This window comes from Phyllobates terribilis, unplaced genomic scaffold (genome assembly GCF_046119375.1).
Source record: "Phyllobates terribilis strain yellow unplaced genomic scaffold, ASM4611937v1 Scaffold_14__1_contigs__length_39327217, whole genome shotgun sequence".
Classification (NCBI taxonomy): Eukaryota; Metazoa; Chordata; class Amphibia; order Anura; family Dendrobatidae; genus Phyllobates; species Phyllobates terribilis.
In genome coordinates, this window is record NW_027362774.1 from 31,367,238 (window position 1) to 31,391,478 (window position 24,241).

A 24,241-nucleotide genomic window follows, 5' to 3' on the forward strand; every position below is an offset into this window, starting at 1 on the left:
GTGTGATGTGTGCAGTGTGTATGTGTATGATGTGTATGTGTGATGTGTGCAGTGTGCAGTGTGTATGATGTGTATGTGTGATGTGTGCAGTGTGTATGATGTGTATGTGTGATGTGTGCAGTGTGTATGATGTGTATGTGTATGTGTGCAGTGTGTATGATGTGTATGTGTATGTGTGCAGTGTGTATGTGTATGATGTGTATGTGTGATGTGTGCAGTGTGTATGATGTGTATGTGTGATGTGTGCAGTGTGTATGATGTGTATGTGTGATGTGTGCAGTGTGTATGATGTGTATGTGTGATGTGTGCAGTGTGCAGTGTGTATGATGTGTATGTGTGATGCGTGCAGTGTGTATGTGTATGATGTGTATGTGTGATGCGTGCAGTGTGTATGTGTATGATGTGTATGTGTGATGCGTGCAGTGTGTATGTGTATGATGTGTATGTGTGATGTGTGCAGTGTGCAGTGTGTATGATGTGTATGTGTGATGTGTGCAGTGTGTATGATGTGTATGTGTGATGTGTGCAGTGTGTATGTGTATGATGTGTATGTGTGATGTGTGCAGTGTGTATGTGTATGATGTGTATGTGTGATGTGTGCAGTGTGTATGTGTATGATGTGTATGTGTGATGTGTGCAGTGTGTATGTGTATGATGTGTATGTGTGATGCGTGCAGTGTGTATGTGTATGATGTGTATGTGTGATGCGTGCAGTGTGTATGTGTATGATGTGTATGTGTGATGCGTGCAGTGTGTATGTGTATGATGTGTATGTGTGATGTGTGTATGATGTGTATGTGTGATGTGTGCAGTGTGTATGATGTGTATGTGTGATGTGTGCAGTGTGTATGATGTGATGTGTATGTGTGATGCGTGCAGTGTGTATGTGTATGATGTGTATGTGTGATGCGTGCAGTGTGTATGTGTATGATGTGTATGATGTGTATGTATGATGTGTATGTGTGATGTGTGTATGTGTATGATGTGTATGTGTGATGTGTGCAGTGTGTATGTGTATGATGTGTATGTGTGATGTGTGCAGTGTGCAGTGTGTATGATGTGTATGTGTGATGTGTGCAGTGTGTATGATGTGTATGTGTGATGTGTGCAGTGTGTATGATGTGTATGTGTATGTGTGCAGTGTGTATGTGTATGATGTGTATGTGTGATGCGTGCAGTGTGTATGTGTATGATGTGTATGTGTGATGCGTGCAGTGTGTATGATGTGATGTGTATGTGTGATGCGTGCAGTGTGTATGTGTATGATGTGTATGTGTGATGTGTGCAGTGTGTATGTGTATGATGTGTATGTGTGATGCGTGCAGTGTGTATGTGTATGTGTGATGCGTGCAGTGTGTATGATGTGTATGTGTGATGTGTGCAGTGTGTATGTGTATGATGTGATGTGTATGTGTGCAGTGTGTATGATATGATGTGTATGTGTGATGTGTGCAGTGTGTATGTGTATGTGTGATGCGTGCAGTGTGTATGATGTGTATGTGTGATGTGTGCAGTGTGTATGTGTATGATGTGTATGTGTATGTGTGATGTGTATGATGTGTATGTGTGATGTGTGCAGTGTGTATATGTATGATGTGATGTGTATGTGTGATGTGTGCAGTGTGTATGTGTATGATGTGATGTGTATGTGTGATGTGTGCAGTGTGTATGTGTATGATGTGATGTGTATGTGTGCAGTGTGTATGTGTATGATGTGTATGTGTGATGTGTGCAGTGTGCAGTGTGTATGATGTGTATGTGTGATGTGTGCAGTGTGCAGTGTGTATGATGTGTATGTGTGATGTGTGCAGTGTGTATGTGTATGATGTGTATGTGTGATGCGTGCAGTGTGTATGTGTATGATGTGTATGTGTGATGCGTGCAGTGTGTATGTGTATGATGTGTATGTGTGATGCGTGCAGTGTGTATGTGTATGATGTGTATGTGTGATGTGTGCAGTGTGTATGTGTATGATGTGTATGTGTGATGTGTGCAGTGTGTATGATGTGGATGTGTGCAGTGTGTATGATGTGATGTGTATGTGTGATGCGTGCAGTGTGTATGATGTGTATGTGTGATGTGTGCAGTGTGTATGATGTGATGTGTATGTGTGATGTGTGCAGTGTGTATATGTATGATGTGTATGTGTGATGCGTGCAGTGTGTATGTGTATGTGTATGATGTGTATGTGTGATGTGTGCAGTGTGTATGTGTATGATGTGTATGTGTGATGTGTGCAGTGTGTATGTGTATGATGTGTATGTGTGATGCGTGCAGTGTGTATGATGTGTATGTGTGATGCGTGCAGTGTGTATGATGTGATGTGTATATGTGTGTATGATGTGTATGTGTGATGTGTGCAGTGTGTATGTGTGATGTGTGCAGTGTGTATGTGTATGATGTGTATGTGTGATGTGTGCAGTGTGTATGTGTATGATGTGTATGTGTGATGTGTGCAGTGTGTATGTGTATGATGTGTATGTGTGATGTGTGCAGTGTGTATGATGTGTATGTGTGATGTGTGCAGTGTGTATGATGTGTATGTGTGATGTGTGCAGTGTGTATGATGTGTATGCGTGCAGTGTGTATGTGTATGATGTGTATGTGTGATGTGTGCAGTGTGTATGTGTATGATGTGTATGTGTGATGCGTGCAGTGTGTATGTGTATGATGTGTATGTGTGATGTGTGCAGTGTGTATGATGTGATGTGTATGTGTGATGCGTGCAGTGTGTATGTGTATGATGTGTATGTGTGATGTGTGCAGTGTGTATGTGTATGATGTGTATGTGTGATGCGTGCAGTGTGTATGTGTATGTGTGATGCGTATGTGTGATGTGTGCAGTGTGTATGATGTGATGTGTATGTGTGATGTGTGCAGTGTGTATGTGTATGATGTGTATGTGTGATGCGTGCAGTGTGTATGATGTGCATGTGTGATGCGTGCAGTGTGTATGTGTATGATGTGTATGTGTGATGTGTGTATGATGTGTATGTGTGCAGTGTGTATGTGTATGATGTGTATGTGTGATGTGTGCAGTGTGTATATGTATGATGTGATGTGTATGTGTGATGTGTGCAGTGTGTATGTGTATGATGTGATGTGTATGTGTGATGTGTGCAGTGTGGATGTGTATGATGTGTATGTGTATGTGTGCAGTGTGTATGTGTATGATGTGTATGTGTGATGCGTGCAGTGTGGATGTGATGTGTATGTGTGATGCGTGCAGTGTGTATGTGTATGATGTGTATGTGTGATGCGTGCAGTGTGTATGTGTATGATGTGTATGTGTGATGTGTGCAGTGTGTATGTGTATGATGTGTATGTGTGATGTGTGCAGTGTGTATGATGTGTATGTGTGATGTGTGCAGTGTGTATGATGTGTATGTGTGATGCGTGCAGTGTGTATGATGTGTATGTGTGCAGTGTGTATGTGTGATGTGTGATGTGTGCAGTGTGTATGTGTATGATGTGTATGTGTGATGTGTGCAGTGTGTATGATGTGATGTGTATGTGTGCAGTGTGTATGATGTGTATGTGTGATGCGTGCAGTGTGTATGATGTGTATGTGTGATGCGTGCAGTGTGTATGATGTGTATGTGTGATGCGTGCAGTGTGTATGATGTGATGTGTGATGTGTGCAGTGTGTATGATGTGTATGTGTGATGCGTGCAGTGTGTATGATGTGTATGTGTGATGTGTGCAGTGTGTATGATGTGATGTGTATGTGTGATGCGTGCAGTGTGTATGATGTGATGTGTATGTGTGATGTGTGTATGTGTATGATGTGTATGTGTGATGTGTGCAGTGTGTATGATGTGATGTGTATGTGTGATGCGTGCAGTGTGTATGATGTGATGTGTATGTGTGATGTGTGTATGTGTATGATGTGTATGTGTGATGTGTGCAGTGTGTATGATGTGTATGTGTGATGTGTGCAGTGTGTATGATGTGATGTGTATGTGTGCAGTGTGTATGATGTGTATGTGTGATGTGTGCAGTGTGTATGATGTGTATGTGTGATGCGTGCAGTGTGTATGATGTGTATGTGTGATGTGTGCAGTGTGTATGATGTGATGTGTATGTGTGATGCGTGCAGTGTGTATGATGTGTATGTGTGATGCGTGCAGTGTGTATGATGTGATGTGTATGTGTGATGTGTGCAGTGTGTATGATGTGTATGTGTGATGCGTGCAGTGTGTATGATGTGATGTGTATGTGTGATGCGTGCAGTGTGTATGATGTGTATGTGTGATGTGTGCAGTGTGTATGTGTGATGTGTATGTGTGATGCGTGCAGTGTGTATGATGTGTATGTGTGATGCGTGCAGTGTGTATGATGTGATGTGTATGTGTGATGTGTGCAGTGTGTATGATGTGTATGTGTGATGCGTGCAGTGTGTATGTGTATGATGTGTATGTGTGATGCGTGCAGTGTGTATGTGTATGATGTGTATGTGTGATGCGTGCAGTGTGTATGTGTATGATGTGTATGTGTGATTTGTGTATGTGTATGATGTGATGTGTATGTGTGATGCGTGCAGTGTGTATGATGTGATGTGTATGTGTGATGTGTGCAGTGTGTATGATGTGTATGTGTGATGCGTGCAGTGTGTATGTGTGATGTGTGCAGTGTGTATGTGTGATGTGTGCATGATGTGTATGTGTGATGCGTGCAGTGTGCATGATGTGTATGTGTGATGCGTGCAGTGTGCATGATGTGTATGTGTGATGCGTGCAGTGTGTATGTGTATGATGTGTATGTGTGATGCGTGCAGTGTGTATGATGTGATGTGTATGTGTGATGCGTGCAGTGTGTATGTGTATGATGTGTATGTGTGATGTGTGCAGTGTGTATGATGTGATGTGTATGTGTGATGTGTGCAGTGTGTATGTGTATGATGTGTATGTGTGATGTGTGCAGTGTGTATGTGTATGATGTGTATGTGTGATGTGTGCAGTGTGTATGATGTGATGTGTATGATGTGATGTGTGCAGTGTGTATGTGTATGATGTGTATGTGTGATGTGTGCAGTGTGTATGATGTGATGTGTATGTGTGATGCGTGCAGTGTGTATGTGTATGATGTGTATGTGTGATGCGTGCAGTGTGTATGTGTATGATGTGTATGTGTGATGCGTGCAGTGTGTATGTGTATGATGTGTATGTGTGATGCGTGCAGTGTGTATGATGTGATGTGTATGTGTGATGCGTGCAGTGTGTATGTGTATGATGTGTATGTGTGATGTGTGCAGTGTGTATGTGTATGATGTGTATGTGTGATGTGTGCAGTGTGTATGTGTATGATGTGTATGTGTGATGCGTGCAGTGTGTATGTGTATGATGTGTATGTGTGATGCGTGCAGTGTGTATGTGTGATGCGTGCAGTGTGTATGTGTATGATGTGTATGTGTGATGCGTGCAGTGTGTATGTGTATGATGTGTATGTGTGATGCGTGCAGTGTGTATGTGTATGATGTGTATGTGTGATGCGTGCAGTGTGTATGTGTGATGCGTGCAGTGTGTATGTGTATGATGTGTATGTGTGATGCGTGCAGTGTGTATGTGTATGATGTGTATGTGTGATGTGTGCAGTGTGTATGATGTGATGTGTATGTGTGATGCGTGCAGTGTGTATGTGTATGATGTGTATGTGTGATGTGTGCAGTGTGTATGATGTGATGTGTATGTGTGATGTGTGCAGTGTGTATGTGTATGATGTGATGTGTATGTGTGCAGTGTGTATGATGTGTATGTGTGATGTGTGCAGTGTGTATGTGTATGATGTGTATGTGTGTATGTGTATGATGTGTATGTGTGATGCGTGCAGTGTGTATGTGTATGATGTGTATGTGTGATGTGTGCAGTGTGTATGTGTATGATGTGTATGTGTGATGCGTGCAGTGTGTATGTGTATGATGTGTGCAGTGTGTATGTGTATGATGTGTATGTGTGATGCGTGCAGTGTGTATGTGTATGATGTGATGTGTACAGTGTGTATGTGTATGATGTGTATGTGTGATGTGTGCAGTGTGTATGTGTATGATGTGTATGTGTGATTTGTGTATGTGTATGATGTGATGTGTATGTGTGCAGTGTGTATGATGTGATGTGTATGATGTGTATGTGTGATGTGTGCAGTGTGTATGTGTATGATGTGTATGTGTATGATGTGATGTGTATGTGTGCAGTGTGTATGATGTGATGTGTATGTGTGATGTGTGTATGATGTGTATGTGTGATGTGTGCAGTGTGTATGTGTATGATGTGTATGTGTGATGTGTGTATGTGTATGATGTGTATGTGTGATGCGTGTATGTGTATGATGTGTATGTGTGATGTGTGCAGTGTGTATGTGTATGATGTGTATGTGTGATGTGTGCAGTGTATGATGTGTATGTGTGATGTGTGCAGTGTGTATGTGTGTGATGTGTGTATGTGTATGATGTGTATGTGTGATGTGTGCAGTGTGTATGATGTGTATGTGTGATGCGTGCAGTGTGTATGATGTGATGTGTATGTGTATGATGTGTATGTGTATGATGTGATGTGTATGTGTATGATGTGTATGATGTGTATGTGTGATGCGTGCAGTGTGTATGTGTATGATGTGTATGTGTGATGTGTATGATGTGTATGTGTGATGTGTGCAGTGTGTATGTGTATGATGTGTATGTGTATGTGTGCAGTGTGTATGTGTATGTGTGCAGTGTGTATGTGTGATGTGTGCAGTGTGTATGTGTATGATGTGATGTGTATGATGTGTATGTGTATGATGTGTATGTGTGATGCGTGCAGTGTGTATGTGTATGATGTGTATGTGTGATGCGTGCAGTGTGTATGTGTATGTGTATGATGTGTATGTGTATGTGTGCAGTGTGTATGTGTATGTGATGTGTGCAGTGTGTATGTGTATGATGTGTATGTGTGATGCGTGCAGTGTGTATGTGTATGATGTGTATGTGTGATGTGTGCAGTATGTGTATGATGTGTATGTGTGATGCGTGCAGTGTGTATGTGTATGATGTGATGTGTATGTGTGATGCGTGCAGTGTGTATGATGTGTATGTGTGATGCGTGCAGTGTGTATGATGTGTATGTGTGATGTGTGCAGTGTATGTGTATGATGTGTATGTGTGCAGTGTGTATGATGTGATGTGTGATGCGTGCAGTGTGTATGTGTATGATGTGATGTGTATGTGTATGATGTGTATGTGTGATGTGTGTATGTGTATGATGTGTATGTGTGATGCGTGTATGTGTATGATGTGTATGTGTGATGTGTGCAGTGTGTATGTGTATGGTGTGATGTGTGCAGTGTGTATGATGTGTATGTGTGATGTGTGCAGTGTGTATGTGTATGATGTGTATGTGTGATGTGTGTATGTGTATGATGTGTATGTGTGATGTGTGCAGTGTGTATGTGTATGATGTGTATGTGTGATGTGTGTATGTGTATGATGTGTATGTGTGATGTGTGCAGTGTGTATGTGTATGTGTGATGTGTGCAGTGTATGATGTGTATGTGTGATGTGTGCAGTGTGTATGTGTGTGATGTGTGTATGTGTATGATGTGTATGTGTGATGTGTGTATGATGTGTATGTGTGCAGTGTGTATGTGTATGATGTGTATGTGTGATGTGTGCAGTGTGTATGTGTATGTGTGATGTGTGCAGTGTGTATGTGTATGATGTGTATGTGTGATGTGTGCAGTGTGTATGTGTATGATGTGTATGTGTGATGTGTGCAGTGTGTATGTGTATGATGTGTATGTGTGATGTGTGTATGTGTATGTGTGATGTGTGTATGTGTATGATGTGTATGTGTATGATGTGTATGTGTGCAGTGTGTATGATGTGTGATGTGTGCAGTGTGTATGTGTATGATGTGTATGTGTGATGTGTGTATGTGTATGTGTGATGTGTGCAGTGTGTATGTGTATGTGTGATGTGTGCAGTGTGTATGTGTATGATGTGTATGTGTGATGTGTATGTGTGCAGTGTGTATGATGTGATGCGTGCAGTGTGTATGTGTATGATGTGTATGTGTGATGTGTGCAGTGTGTATGATGTGTGATGTGTATGTGTGATGTGTGTATGTGTATGTGTGATGTGTGCAGTGTGTATGTGTATGATGTGTATGTGTGCAGTGTGTATGTGTATGATGTGTATGTGTGCAGTGTGTATGTGTATGATGTGTATGTGTGCAGTGTGTATGATGTGATGCGTGCAGTGTGTATGTGTATGATGTGTATGTGTGATGTGTGCAGTGTGTATGTGTGATGTGTGCAGTGTGTATGTGTGATGCGTGCAGTGTGTATGTGTGTAATGTGTATGTGTGATGCGTGCAGTGTGTATGTGTATGATGTGTATGTGTGATGCGTGCAGTGTGTATGTGTGTAATGTGTATGTGTGATGTGTGCAGTGTGTATGTGTGATGTGTGCAGTGTGTATGTGTGATGCGTGCAGTGTGTATGTGTGTAATGTGTATGTGTGATGTGTGCAGTGTGTATGTGTGATGTGTGCAGTGTGTATGTGTATGATGTGTATGTGTGCAGTGTGTATGATGTGATGCCTGCAGTGTGGATGTGTATGTGTATGTGTGTATGTGTGATGTGTGCAGTGTGTATGTGTGATGTGTGCAGTGTGTATGTGTATGATGTGTATGTGTGATGTGTGTATGTGTATGATGTGGATGTGTGCAGTGTGTATGTGTATGATGTGTATGTGTGATGTGTGCAGTGTGTATGTGTATGATGTGTATGTGTGATGTGTGCAGTGTGTATGTGTATGTGTGATGTGTGCAGTGTGTATGTGTATGATGTGTATGTGTGATGTGTGTATGTGTATGATGTGTATGTGTGATGTGTGCAGTGTGTATGTGTATGTGTGATGTGTGCAGTGTGTATGTGTATGATGTGTATGTGTGATGTGTGTATGTGTATGATGTGGATGTGTGCAGTGTGTATGTGTATGATGTGTATGTGTGATGTGTGCAGTGTGTATGTGTATGATGTGTATGTGTGATGTGTGCAGTGTGTATGTGTATGATGTGATGTGTGCAGTGTGTATGTGTGTAATGTGTATGTGTGATGCGTGCAGTGTGTATGTGTATGATGTGTATGTGTGATGTGTGCAGTGTGTATGTGTATGTGTGCAGTGTGTATGATGTGTGATGTGTGCAGTGTGTATGTGTATGTGTGATGTGTGTATGTGTATGTGTGATGTGTGATGCGTGTATGTGTATGATGTGTATGTGTGATGTGTGCAGTGTGTATGTGTATGATGTGTATGTGTGATGTGTGCAGTGTGTATGTGTATGATGTGTGTGTGTGATGTGTATGTGTGATGCGTGCAGTGTGTATGATGTGTATGTGTGATGTGTGCAGTGTGTATGTGTGATGTGTATGATGTGTATGATGTGATGTGTATGTGTGCAGTGTGTATGATGTGATGCGTGCAGTGTGTATGTGTATGATGTGTATGTGTGATGTGTGCAGTGTGTATGATGTGTGATGTGTATGATGTGTATGTGTGATGTGTGTATGTGTATGTGTGCAGTGTGTATGTGTATGATGTGTATGTGTGCAGTGTGTATGTGTATGATGTGTATGTGTGCAGTGTGTATGATGTGATGCGTGCAGTGTGTATGTGTATGATGTGTATGTGTGATGTGTGCAGTGTGTATGTGTGATGTGTGCAGTGTGTATGTGTGATGCGTGCAGTGTGTATGTGTATGATGTGTATGTGTGATGTGTGCAGTGTGTATGTGTATGTGTGCAGTGTGTATGTGTATGTGTGCAGTGTGTATGATGTGTATGATGTGTATGTGTGATGTGTGCAGTGTGTATGTGTGTATGTATGTAATGTGACTTGTGTATTCTATGGGGTAAAGTTTCTCCTTGTGGGAAGCACGGAGTTGGTGTACGGAGGCTTTTACGCCATACAAAGCTCCCCTGGGAATTTAAATATGCAAATTGCCTCATCAGAGAGTAAGTAGGCAGGAACGTCAGCGCCTCCTATTGGAAGTAGCAATTCTAAAAGTCAATATTGACCCTTTAACGAGCCGTGTCACATGACTTAGGATACAACTCCAAATCAATCACTCCATACACAGATACAGTGTTTCAGGGTATAGAATAGATTCCTCAATGTAATAAATCACTGATCCCTTCATACGACATACAGTGGTGTGAAAAAGTATTTGCCCCCCCTCCTGATTTCTTATTCTTTTGCATGTTTGTCACAAAACAAATGTAAATATTAGACAAAGATAAAAGAAGTAACACAAAATGCAGTTTATAAATGAAGGTCTTTATTATTATGGGAAAAAGAAATCCAAACCTACAGGGCCCTGTGTGAAAAAGTGATCCCCCCCCCTTTAAATAAATTAACTGTGGTTTATCACATCTTTGGGAAGCTGAGAAACAAAGTAATTGAGATCTATCAGTCTGGAAAGAGTTAAGCCATTTCTAAAGCTTTGGGACTTCAGCGAACCACAGTGAGAGCCATTATCAACAATTGGCAAAAACATGGAACAGTGGTGAACCTTCCCAGGAATGGGTGGCCGACCATAATTACCCCAAGAGCACAGCGACGACTCATCCAAGAGGTCACAAAAGACCCCACAACAACATCCAAGGAACTGCAAACCTCACTTGCCTCAGCTAAGGTCAGTGTTCATGACTCCACCATAAGAAATAGACTTGGTAAAAATGGCAGTATGGCGGAGTATCAAGACGAAAACCACTGCTGAGCAAAAAGAACATAAAGGCTCGTTTAGGTTTTGCCAGAAAACATCATGATGATCACCAAGACTTTTGTCTCGTCAGTCCACAGAGTATTCCCCCAAACAATGAACTTTTTGGAAGGTGTATGTCCTATTACATGTGGCGTAAAAGTAACACAGCATTTCAGAAAAGGAACATCATACCAACAGTAAAATATGGTGGTGGTAGTGTGATGGTCTGGGACTGTTTTGCTGCTCCAGGACCTGGAAGACTTGCTGTTGTAAATGGAACCATGAGTTCTGCTGTCTACCAAAAAATGTCCGGCCATCTGTTCGTGACCTCAAGCTGAAGCGCACTTGGGTTATGCAGCAGGACAATGATCCAAAACACACCAGCAAGTCCACCTCTGAATGGCTCAAGAAAAACAAAAGATGTAGTTACTTACTGGTAATGGGATTTGTCTGAGCCCATGACAGCACCACGGAGAGAGAGGATCCACCCTTCAAGGACAGGAAACCTACAGATAAAAAGGGCAGTACCTCTCCCCACATCAGTTGTTTACAGAGCAGGAGAGGACCTCCAAGTTATTACACAAAAAGAACCAACATCATTGTCATGCTTATCAGGGACACCTTGTGATTAAAACAAAATTAACAAATAAATATGCTCACCAAGCGGGCAGGGAGGTAATGTACGGGCGCTGTCATGGGCTCAGAGAAATCCTGTTACCGGTAAGTAACCACGTCTTTTCCCCTCCCCCATGACAGCACCATGGAGAGAATTGCATAGAATTGTATATTAGGGAAGGACAACGGCTTCCAGAACCCTTCTCCCAAAGGTGAGGTTAGAGGAAGAGGTAAAATCCAAACGTTTGTAAAAGATAGAGGGGGAAGACCATGTCACCGCCTTACATATTTGCTCTATGGCGACATTGGATCTTTCCGTCCAGGAAGTTACCACTGCTCTGGTTGAGTGAGGTCTTATATCATCCGGAGTAGATCCCCCCACTTGAAGAGTATGCCAGAGAGATAGCATCTCTTATCCACCTCGACAGCGTACCTCGAGACTTTTAGCCCCTTTCGAGCACCCTGAAAACACAAAAAGAGCCCTATCCCTCCTACAATCTCTGGTGGCTGATAGATAATGCAACAAACACCTCCTGACGTCTAGCTTATGGAGATCTTGTTCCCCTTTATTTCTGGGATTAGGGCAAAAAGATGGAAAAGTAACCTCCTGGGACCTGTGGAATCGAGACGCCACCTTAGGCAAATAGGCTGGGTTTGGCCTAAGAATATCCTCCGGGATCTGTGTAAAGGGAGGACCAGCAGATAGGGCCTCGATAAGTCAAAGCTACCAACAATGCCGTTTTGAGGGATAAATTCATAAGAGAAGATTTATCTAAAGGTTCAAACGGAGTCTTGGTTAAGGCTAACAGGACTATAAATCCCAAGGTGGTACTCTCTGATTAATGATGGGTCTAGATCTAGTGGAAGCTTTTATGAATCTAGCTACCCAGCGATCTGCAGCTAAACTATAATTGTACAGGGCTCCCAACGCAGCAGACTGGACTTTCAGGGTACTTGTGGCTAAACCTTTTTCTAAACCCCTTTGGAGAAACTCTAAGATGGCCGGGATAGGAATTCCCCCTTTGGGACTGGCCCCACGTTTTCCCATAGGCTCTAGTGGTGACAGGTTTTCTGCTCTGGAGGAGAGTAGAGACCAGATTCTGGGAAAACCCTCTATCCCTCAGGAGTGCCCCCTCAAATTCCAGGCTGTAGGGTGCAGACTTGATACCTAGAGATGACAAACTGGACCCTGGGAGAGAAGAACCAGAAGCTCCCAAGGATCTGTAATGGACATCACTCTTAGCCAATTAAACCATGTTCTTTTCAGCCAAAAGGGAGTGATCAGGATTGCCCTGGCTCTGTCCTCCCTGATCTTCCTTAGAACGGCAGGTATTCGGATGACCGGAGGAAAGGCGTAAGCTAGGCTGTGATTCCACGGAATCATGAAGGCATCCAGAGCAAAAGGGTTCCCCCCTGGATCTATAGAGCAAAACTGATCTACTTTCGTGTTTAGACTGTTGGTGAAGGACCCCCACATCTCCATAATCTGGTGAAAGATGGACTGATTCAGCATCCATTCGCCCTGCTTTAACTGAGTTATTCTAAATGACCTCCTAGAGAAATCTCTGTATCCAAAACTTCCCACTGTAATCCCCTGGTGTGGATTTAGGACCATTGAACTGCCAGTAAGCAGGAGGTCATGGAGCCCAGAAGGGACATCGCGCCTTTCTCAGAGTCATCGAGGGGAGATCTATCACTCGGGACATCTGGCTCATAATCTTTCATTTTTTCTTCTTTGGAAGGCGGCATTCTTGTTTCTCAGAGTCCAATAAGAGACCCAAGAACTGCTGCACTTTTTTTGGCTCGGTTCTTGATTTTTTCAGGTTTAAAAGCCAACCTAACCCTACTAAGGACTTCATGACCTCCTCTAGCGGCTCCTTGCACTGCTGTATGGAGCTGTCCACAATCAAAAAATCGTCCAGGTATGGGACAATCAGGATGTCTCGCTCCCTCAGGTGTGCCATCCCTTCTGACATCCACTTGGTAAATGCTCTGGGGGCGACAGCCAGACCAAACGATAGAGCTGTATACTGATAGTGTCTTATTCTCCCACGCACAGAGACCGCTACTCTGAGGAACCTACGAGAGTCTTTGTGTATGGGGATGTGATAATAAGCGTCCTTCCAGTCCAGGACGACCATAAAACAATCTGGAAACAAGATTTTTATAGCTGTCTTTATGGTCTCCATTTTGAAAGTTTGAGATTCCAGTGACTTGTTCAACTTCTTTAAGTTTATAATCGTCCTGAATGTCCCTGTCTGGTTTCTTCACCAAGAACATCGGGGAGTAGAAACCTTCTCCTCTTTCCAGGAGGGGAACTTCCTGCAGGACTGCTTTGTCTACGAGACCTAACACCTCCTGTTCTAGGGCTAACTGCTCCTTTACGGAGGTCCGTAAGGGAGTTACTGAAAAGTTTTGTCTGGGAACAGTCATGAAATGTAATTTTAAACCTGATTTTATCAGGCCCAAAATCCAGGCACTGCTGGAGATCCTTTCCCAGGCCGAAAGAAAGCGGTATAACCTTCCTCCCTCCTGGGGAAAAACTTCATTGGGAGGGCTTCCTATTATCATTGGAGGGACCCCCAAACATGAACCCTCTTTTCTTTTTCCTCCTATCTTCCCACTTATCCTGCTCTTTAGGGGACTTCCTATGGATAAACTTCCTAGTCCGAAAAGATCTTTTATGCGATGGGACGGAGAGGGTGGTTTATTATCTCCTGCTTTATCCAGAATGTTGTCTAGAGTGGGTCCAAACAGAAACTCACCCTCACAGGGAATAGAACATAACTTGGACTTCATCTGAAGGTCCCACGTAAGCCACAGTGCTCGTCGGGCCGCGTTGGAAAAGGCTGCGGATCCGGCTGCCATCCTGACGGAGTCAGCTGAAGCATCCGCCAGAAAGGCAGCTGCACCACGCATTAAAGGGATGGGATTCAAAACCTCATCCCTAGACTCTTGGCAATGGCCACGTCTAATTTTGGGGCTTTTTCTCAAAAAAAAAAACAGACAGGGTCATAAAATGGATATTTTCTTTTAGGGGTAGAAAGAATTCCTTTCCCAGTCCTTTCCTTTCCCAGTCCTTTCCTTTCCTTTCCCAGTCCTTTCCTTTCCTGTCCCAGTCCTTTCCTTTCCTTTCCCAGTCCTTTCCTTTCCTTTCCCAGTCCTTTCCTTTCCTTTCCCAGTCCTTTCCTTTCCCAGTCCTTTCCTGTTCCAGTCCTTTCCTGTTCCAGTCCTTTCCTTTCCCAGTCCTTTCCTTTCCTGTCCCAGTCCTTTCCTTTCCTTTCCCAGTCCTTTCCTTTCCCAGTCCTTTCCTTTCCCAGTCCTTTCCTTTCCCAGTCCTTTCCTTTCCCAGTCCTTTCCTGCCCTAGTCCTTTCCTTTCCTGTCCCAGTCCTTTCCTTTCCTGTCCCAGTCCTTTCCTGCCCTAGTCCTTTCCTTTCCTTTCCTGTCCCAGTCCTTTCCTTTCCTGTCCCATTCCTTTTTAATTAGGGACTGGACTTTCTCATTTAGTGGAAAAGCTCTACGTTTTTTCTGATCCAACCCACCACACATGATGTCTTCAACGAATTTCTCCAGACGTGGATCTATCAGCCCCATAGTGGATCTTACTGCTTTAACCAAACTATCGGTTTCAACTATGGGGGAACAATTCCGCCCACTCCTATCTTCCAGAGAGGAGGATGTATGCGAGGAAGAGCTGGAAGATTCTGACCCCCATCGTCCTCTGAATTACTGGATGCAGTAACGGAGATAGTGGCACTACTCTTTTTATGCTTCCTATTTTTACCCCCTTGAAAAGATCTAAAGGTATTCTCTACCCCTGATCTCACTGTAGATCTAATCTCGGATGCAAATCTTGGGGTTTCTTCCGAGATCGTCTGCTCTATGCAAGTGACTCGCCCCCTGGGCCGTGGGGCACGCGGAACCGGGCGATAGGGAGACGTTGGGGGTAGTAGTGGTGGCGGCCCGGTCCCGCGGCTCAGGGTAGTCAGGCCAATGGCAGTCTGCTATGCGCTTCAGATAATGTCCGACTACGCCACCCGTGGATTGCGGTTATTAGGAACCGCCGCTGCGAGGCAGTCCGCTGGGGCTGATGACGTGTGCAGCTGAGGTGATGTGACTCCCCACGGGAAGAGTGCGGCCCCAGGGCAGTGTAGTGGATGATGGGAGTGATGGTAGTGAGAGTCCCGGTGCTAATAGTGCTGGAGGCGTGAAGGAGCACACAGACAACAAGTTACAGTCCAGGGTCTTTACTCACAGTTAGTTTCCAAGTCACTTCAGCTGGCAATGACTGCCCGAGCCGTGCTGCATCCACCAGGTGTGGGGCTCGGTCAACTCCCAGGCAGTTCAGAAGTCTGGCTCAGGACCCCCTTTTATCCTTTCTCTGGCCTGCCTCACCAGTGACCCACTTTTGTCCAGCTGCCGCGGACCTGTGCGGTTAAACGTGGGCCCCGTCCTCCGCCGTCCTATATGGTGCCTTCCTAGTGGATGTAGTGAGGTGTCGCACCAATATATGATCACGACGACCGGTCTTTGGCTGAGGGTTGTTTCTCCTCCACCAACTTGGGATCCGGTACCCTTAATCTGCCTGACCCTTCACCCTGGATTCTCGTGGGTTCTTAGGGTCCCTTCCACCTTCTTGTTCCTGAGCCCTTCTGTTTCTCTGTCTCTCCTTCTTTGCAGTTCCTTTCTGTTTCTGTTCCTTTCTCTTGGAGCTGAGATGAGCCAGAATCTCAGCTCCCCTTCACCTCCTCCTCGGCCTCTTCTCCAGGCCCACTTCTCCTTCTCCTCTCAGGCCCCGGCCTCTTCCCTAGGCCTGCCTCTGGAGCAGTACTCAGCCTGAGCTGCTGCTCCCTGTCAGCTCTCCTCTCCTCACAGACTGAACCTAGATCTAAGATTGTGCCCACCTTTTATACCTCCTTCTAGCCATGAGCCCAGGTGACCAGCAACCAATGGGCTCCTACCTACGCTCAGGAACCAACCCCTATCTGCCCCTACAGCACTGGGTGTTCCACCCCTCCCTCCCCACTCCAGCAGGGACATAGTCGGTCGTGCCTGCACTTCTGTCTAGTGGGAGCACCGTTGAGCTGTCCCTGGGAAATGGGGTGTGTGTGCTGCATGCAGCTAACTGAGCCCTGGTCCATTCTCCATCCTTACCCGAGAGTGGAATATCACACCTCTGGTCTGAGGTGCAATACCCCTGTAGCGGCCGAGCCCTCGGGGCACTACATTCCCCCCTGGTAAAGCACAGCACGTCCTCGGGCTGGAAAAGAGCAAAAACAGTTATTTACAGGACATGCAAAACTTTTTAAAACTTTTCACATTAGAAACAGACAATACGGTTCAACTCCCTTTATGGGACACACTTTTCTTTTCACTAGACATTATAGAAAACTTTTTCATTACTATTTAGCAGCATATAAAATCTAAAACATTTTTAACTAAAGCACATTCTTGGGTTCTTGATTCATGGCCGCGGTGCAACTTGCGACCAGGTGTTCTTTCTTTTTAAAGGTGCAACAGTCCATTTTAACTTTGAGGTAGACGTTGCGGTTCTTTTTATAAAACCAGTAGGGGGCGCTTTAAGAAGCGCAACTATTTACAAGGGATTGGCCGTTCCCAGTCCTCGGCCGGTGGGGATAGGGGAATGGCTGCTCACAGTCCTCAGCCTGTTAGGGGAAGAGGGGTGGCTGTTCTCAGTCCTCAGCCAGGTTACTTAGGGGATAATTTTCATACAGTCCTATATCAGTCCCAACGGGGACCACACTCAATTTGAAACAGTCCCACACAGTTCCTTTGCACCCTTACGGGTAACTATTTACAATGCCACTTTACCGTTCACTGGTAACGGTGTCTTTGTGACGCTCCTTCTTCCTCCTCATACGGATCTTCAGGCCCGTCCGGGCCCTCCTGGTACTCAGCGTCCGAGTAGTGCTGTTCCTCCTCCTCTACTACTCGGCGGACGTGTAGGGCATACCACCCCTTCACGCCTTGGTGTCGGGTGTAAGACACCACGTCGCCTGGGAATAGATCCCGCCCACGATGGCCTTCCGGTAGGTGACTCTCCACATCTCTCCTTGTCACAAACACGTCGCTGATGGTCTCGGGGTCTCGGATGAAACCGCAGCCATGTTCCATGTGAAATTTCACGACAGTCCCGGTGACTCGGGGACCGCGGGCAGCTCGGGGATCTCGTCGGGCTTTCATCTTCTGCTCCGCACTTTGGGCCTGCAGCTTCTCCTGTTTCATGCGCCGCTCCCGCTGCTCCCTCTCGAACACCTCCAGCTGTTGGCGGCAGTACTCCCGTCGACAGGCGGCGTACGGGGGCGCTAGGCCTTGCGACCGGGCCTGCGGTGGCAGTTGGCTGAGCACGCCCGGGGTCAGAGGGCACGGCGTGGGGCGGGGCTCGCTGGCAGCGTCGACGGCCTGGGGGCTGGTTGATGGCGGTGAGGGCACGGTGTCAACAGCGGGTCCCGGTGCGTGGGGCTCCGCGACGGGGTGCAGGGGCAGGTCGGCGGCCCTAGGATTCGGTGCAAGGGCGTCTCCGTTACTTGCCTCTGCTGTCGCGGCCTTCTCCGCGGCGTCGTCCTCGGCCTCCGCTCGGCCCTCACTGGCTGGTGCGCTGCTTATTGCTGGCGCCTTCGGCTGCAAGATCACAGCCCGCCGGGCCACTTCCTCCTTCCATACGGCGATCACTTCTTGCTGCGCCCGGACCATCCTCCGGTCCAGTTCTTCCAGCGCCGCCCGTGTGTATTCGGGATCCTCCTTGGGGAGATGGGCTAACAGCTCGGTGAGGCTGCATGGTGGTGTTGCTTGCAGCAGGCCCTTTACCAGGGTACCGGCACTGATTTCCCCCTCCATCTCCGGGTGCGGCCTGGCCAGACTGATCCAGACCGCGCCCTGCCCCACAGTTTTCTTCTCTTTCCGCCCCCAGAGGGGGTGGTCCTGGGGCATTCTGCTGACAATCACTTTCAGGGGCAGCCCCCCCATGTTGATGGACATCTCCACTGCTGCATTCATGGCTGGTGGGGGCGGGCTTCTTCTTTGGCGCCATTCTGGGACCTGGCCCACGATGGGAGGTGGCTTCCTGCTGTCTTTTGGTGCACCCATAATGGCGTCCGCTCTGCCAGGGCGGGAAAGACGGATGAAGATGGCGGGAAATGGCTCCGGATGGCGGGAAACGACTCCGGACGGCGGGAAACTTCTTTTTAAGGTACATGTGTAATTCTCTTCAGGCACGCAATACCCGTTTGTGGCGGGTTGGTCACGATCCTGCCGACTACGCCAAAGCTGACTCGCCCCCTGGGCCGTGGGGCACGCGGAACCGGGCGATAGGGAGACGTTGGGGGTAGTAGTGGTGGCGGCCTGGTCCCGCGGCTCAGGGTGGTCAGGCCAATGGCAGTCTGCTATGCGCTTCAGATAATGTCCGACTACGCCACCCGTGGATTGCGGTTATTAGGAACCGCCGCTGCGAGGCAGTCCGCTGGGGCTGATGACGTGTGCAGCTGAGGTGATGTGACTCCCCACGGGAAGAGTGCGGCCCCAGGGCAGTGTAGTGGATGGTGGGAGTGATGGTAGTGAGAGTCCCGGTGCTTATAGTGCTGGAGGCGTGAAGGAGCACACAGACAACAAGTTACAGTCCAGGGTCTTTACTCACAGTTAGTTTCCAAGTCACTTCAGCTGGCAATGACTGCCCGAGCCGTGCTGCGTCCACCAGGTGTGGGGCTCGGTCAACTCCCAGGCAGTTCAGAAGTCTGGCTCAGGACCCCCTTTTATCCTTTCTCTGGCCTGCCTCACCAGTGACCCACTTTTGTCCAGCTGCCGTGGACCTGTGCGGTTAAACGTGGGCCCCGTCCTCCGCCGTCCTATATGGTGCCTTCCTAGTGGATGTAGTGAGGTGTCGCACCAATATATGATCACGACGACCAGTCTTTGGCTGAGGGTTGTTTCTCCTCCACCAACTTGGGATCCGGTACCCTTAATCTGCCTGACCCTTCACCCTGGATTCTCGTGGGTTCTTAGGGTCCCTTCCACCTTCTTGTTCCTGAGCCCTTCTGTTTCTCTGTCTCTCCTTCTTTGCAGTTCCTTTCTGTTTCTGTTCCTTTCTCTTGGAGCTGAGATGAGCCAGAATCTCAGCTCCCCTTCACCTCCTCCTTGGCCTCTTCTCCAGGCCCACTTCTCCTTCTCCTCTCAGGCCCCGGCCTCTTCCCTAGGCCTGCCTCTGGAGCAGCACTCAGCCTGAGCTGCTGCTCCCTGTCAGCTTTCCTCTCCTCACAGACTGAACCTAGATCTAAGATTGTGCCCACCTTTTATACCTCCTTCTAGCCATGAGCCCAGGTGACCAGCAACCAATGGGCTCCTACCTACGCTCAGGAACCAACCCCTATCTGCCCCTACAGCACTGGGTGTTCCACCCCTCCCTCCCCACTCCAGCAGGGACATGGTCGGTCGTGCCTGCACTTCTGTCTAGTGGGAGCACCGTTGAGCTGTCCCTGGGAAATGGGGTGTGTGTGCTGCATGCAGCTAACTGAGCCCTGGTCCATTCTCCATCCTTACCCGAGAGTGGAATATCACACCTCTGGTCTGAGGTGCAATACCCCTGTAGCGGCCGAGCCCTCGGGGCGCTACATTCCCCCCTGGTAAAGCACAGCACGTCCTCGGGCTGGAAAAGAGCAAAAACAGTTATTTACAGGACATGCAAAACTTTTTAAAACTTTTCACATTAGAAACAGACAATACGGTTCAACTCCCTTTATGGGACACACTTTTCTTTTCACTAGACATTATAGAAAACTTTTTCATTACTATTTAGCAGCATATAAAATCTAAAACATTTTTAACTAAAGCACATTCTTGGGTTCTTGATTCATGGCCGCGGTGCAACTTGCGACCAGGTGTTCTTTCTTTTTAAAGGTGCAACAGTCCATTTTAACTTTGAGGTAGACGTTGCGGTTCTTTTTATAAAACCAGTAGGGGGCGCTTTAAGAAGCGCAACTATTTACAAGGGATTGGCCGTTCCCAGTCCTCGGCCGGTGGGGATAGGGGAATGGCTGCTCACAGTCCTCAGCCTGTTAGGGGAAGAGGGGTGGCTGTTCTCAGTCCTCAGCCAGGTTACTTAGGGGATAATTTTCATACAGTCCTATAGCAGTCCCAACGGCGATCACACTCAATTTGAAACAGTCCCACACAGTTCCTTTGCACCCTTACGGGTAACTATTTACAATGCCACTTTACCGTTCACTGGTAACGGTGTCTTTGTGACGCTCCTTCTTCCTCCTCATACGGATCTTCAGGCCCGTCCGGGCCCTCCTGGTACTCAGCGTCCGAGTAGTGCTGTTCCTCCTCCTCTACTACTCGGCGGACGTGTAGGGCGTACCACCCCTTCACGCCTTGGTGTCGGGTGTAAGACACCACGTCGCCTGGGAATAGATCCCGCCCACGATGGCCTTCCGGTAGGTGACTCTCCACATCTCTCCTTGTCACAAACACGTCGCTGATGGTCTCGGGGTCTCGGATGAAACCGCAGCCATGTTCCATGTGAAATTTCACGACAGTCCCGGTGACTCGGGGACCGCGGGCAGCTCGGGGATCTCGTCGGGCTTTCATCTTCTGCTCCGCACTTTGGGCCTGCAGCTTCTCCTGTTTCATGCGCCGCTCCCGCTGCTCCCTCTCGAACACCTCCAGCTGTTGGCGGCAGTACTCCCGTCGACAGGCGGCGTACGGGGGCGCTAGGCCTTGCGACCGGGCCTGCGGTGGCGGTTGGCTGAGCACGCCCGGGGTCAGAGGGCACGGCGTGGGGCGGGGCTCGCTGGCAGCGTCGACGGCCTGGGGGCTGGTTGATGGCGGTGAGGGCACGGTGTCAACAGCGGGTCCCGGTGCGTGGGGCTCCGCGACGGGGTGCAGGGGCAGGTCGGCGGCCCTAGGATTCGGTGCAGGGGCGTCTCCGTTACCTGCCTCTGCTGTCGCGGCCTTCTCCGCGGCGTCGTCCTCGGCCTCCGCTCGGCCCTCACTGGCTGGTGCGCTGCTTATTGCTGGCGCCTTCGGCTGCAAGATCACAGCCCGCCGGGCCACTTCCTCCTTCCATACGGCGATCACTTCTTGCTGCGCCCGGACCATCCTCCGGTCCAGTTCTTCCAGCGCCGCCCGTGTGTATTCGGGATCCTCCTTGGGGAGATGGGCTAACAGCTCGGTGAGGCTGCATGGTGGTGTTGCTTGCAGCAGGCCCTTTACCAGGGTACCGGCACTGATTTCCCCCTCCATCTCCGGGTGCGGCCTGGCCAGACTGATCCAGACCGCGCCCTGCCCCACAGTTTTCTTCTCTTTCCGCCCCCGGAGGGGGTGGTCCTGGGGCATTCTGCTGACAATCACTTTCAGGGGCAGCCCCCCCCATGTTGATGGACATCTCCACTGCTGCATTCATGGCTGGTGGGGGCGGGCTTCTTCTTTGGCGCCATTCTAGTACCTGGCCCACGATGGGAGGTGGCTTCCTGCTGTCTTTTGGTGCACCCATAATGGCGTCCGCTCTGCCAGGGCGGGAAAGACGGATGAAGATGGCGGGAAACGGTCCAAGATGGCGTCTGATGGCGGGAATCGGCTACGGATGGCGGGAAACGACTCCGGACGGCGGGAAACTTCTTTTTAAGGTATATGTGTAATTCTCTTCAGGCACGCAATACCCGTTTGTGGCGGGTTGGTCACGATCCTGCCGACTACGCCAAAGCTGACTCGCCCCCTGGGCCGTGGGGCACGCGGAACCGGGCGATAGGGAGACGTTGGGGGTAGTAGTGGTGGCGGCCCGGTCCCGCGGCTCAGGGTGGTCAGGCCAATGGCAGTCTGCTATGCGCTTCAGATAATGTCCGACTACGCCACCCGTGGATTGCGGTTATTAGGAACCGCCGCTGCGAGGCAGTCCGCTGGGGCTGATGACGTGTGCAGCTGAGGTGATGTGACTCCCCACGGGAAGAGTGCGGCCCCAGGGCAGTGTAGTGGATGGTGGGAGTGATGGTAGTGAGAGTCCCGGTGCTAATAGTGCTGGAGGCGTGAAGGAGCACACAGACAACAAGTTACAGTCCAGGGTCTTTACTCACAGTTAGTTTCCAAGTCACTTCAGCTGGCAATGACTGCCCGAGCCGTGCTGCGTCCACCAGGTGTGGGGCTCGGTCAACTCCCAGGCAGTTCAGAAGTCTGGCTCAGGACCCCCTTTTATCCTTTCTCTGGCCTGCCTCACCAGTGACCCACTTTTGTCCAGCTGCCGCGGACCTGTGCGGTTAAACGTGGGCCCCGTCCTCCGCCGTCCTATATGGTGCCTTCCTAGTGGATGTAGTGAGGTGTCGCACCAATATATGATCACGACGACCGGTCTTTGGCTGAGGGTTGTTTCTCCTCCACCAACTTGGGATCCGGTACCCTTAATCTGCCTGACCCTTCACCCTGGATTCTCGTGGGTTCTTAGGGTCCCTTCCACCTTCTTGTTCCTGAGCCCTTCTGTTTCTCTGTCTCTCCTTCTTTGCAGTTCCTTTCTGTTTCTGTTCCTTTCTCTTGGAGCTGAGATGAGCCAGAATCTCAGCTCCCCTTCACCTCCTCCTTGGCCTCTTCTCCAGGCCCACTTCTCCTTCTCCTCTCAGGCCCCGGCCTCTTCCCTAGGCCTGCCTCTGGAGCAGCACTCAGCCTGAGCTGCTGCTCCCTGTCAGCTCTCCTCTCCTCACAGACTGAACCTAGATCTAAGATGGTGCCCACCTTTTATACCTCCTTCTAGCCATGAGCCCAGGTGACCAGCAACCAATGGGCTCCTACCTACGCTCAGGAACCAACCCCTATCTGCCCCTACAGCACTGGGTGTTCCACCCCCCTCCCCACTCCAGACAGGGACATAGTCAGTTGTGCCTGCACTTCTGTCTAGTGGGAGCACCGTTGAGCTGTCCCTGGGAAATGGGGTGTGTGTGCTGTATGCAGCTAACTGAGCCCCGGTCCACACTCCATCCTTACCCGAGAGTGGAATATCACACCTCTGGTCTGAGGTGCAATACCCCTGTAGCGGCCGAGCCCTCGGGGCTCTACACAAGAACTGCAGAGCCTTTTTATGTATGAAGCGGGCAGTTCTTCAGGGCAGAGGGCACAAATCCTGTGCTTAGTCTTGCCTGTGCTTATTCTTCCTTAAAAAGAAGAAAAAAAGGGGGGGCCCCCAATTTAAAAAAGTGAACATTCACGCATTCAAGGAGATCTCTTACCCATCTGACGCAACCAGGGGATACTGGGGTAGGAACCAGCCTCGCTGAAGGATCTCCTGTGGAGGTTGAAGGTGCGCTAGAATCTTTGCTGCACTGGGTAGACCTTCCAGATCTTCCGCTCCTGCTACCATGACCATGATGATGGGAAGGGTCCATGCCTGGTTCCTCTAGGGGAACCTGTGAGGTTTCCTGCTCGGCAGATTCCTCCGTTGGGATGAGGGCCTCTGTAGCATGTAGAGCGTCTCCCAAGCATTCCATGCTCTCTTTTAAATCCTGCACCATATTTTTAAAGAAACTTTTTTTTTTTTTCTTTCCCGGCTCAGTGCCGGGTCACTTCCGGTCACGCCCCCATTGCCGCGTCATGGAGGAGAGACTTCCAGCGTGTCCCCGCGCATGCGCAGAAGGTAAGCCCGGCACCAACAGCGTGGTGCCGCGGCTGCGCTACTCTGCTCACCCTGCAGGCCCGCCTGACCCAGCGGTGGCACGTCAGGTCACTGCGCCGGCCGAGGCAGGGAACCCCCGCTGCCTGGATCGGACCTGCCAGGCCTGACTCTTCTTTAAAGGTAACTTTCTTCTTTCTTCATCCTGGTACCGCGCACTGCAGGTCCCCCGTCAAGGACAGGAAATCAACTGATGTGGGGAGAGGTCCTTGAAGGGCGGAT

At 48.5% G+C, this 24,241-nt stretch overlaps 1 protein-coding gene across 2 annotated transcripts in view; it reads left to right on the forward strand.

Annotated features, from left to right (window-relative positions):
- Nucleotides 1-24,241, forward strand: part of KIFC3 (kinesin family member C3) — a 41,194-nt gene that overhangs the window by 7,440 nt on the left and 9,513 nt on the right. The window lies entirely within an intron of this gene.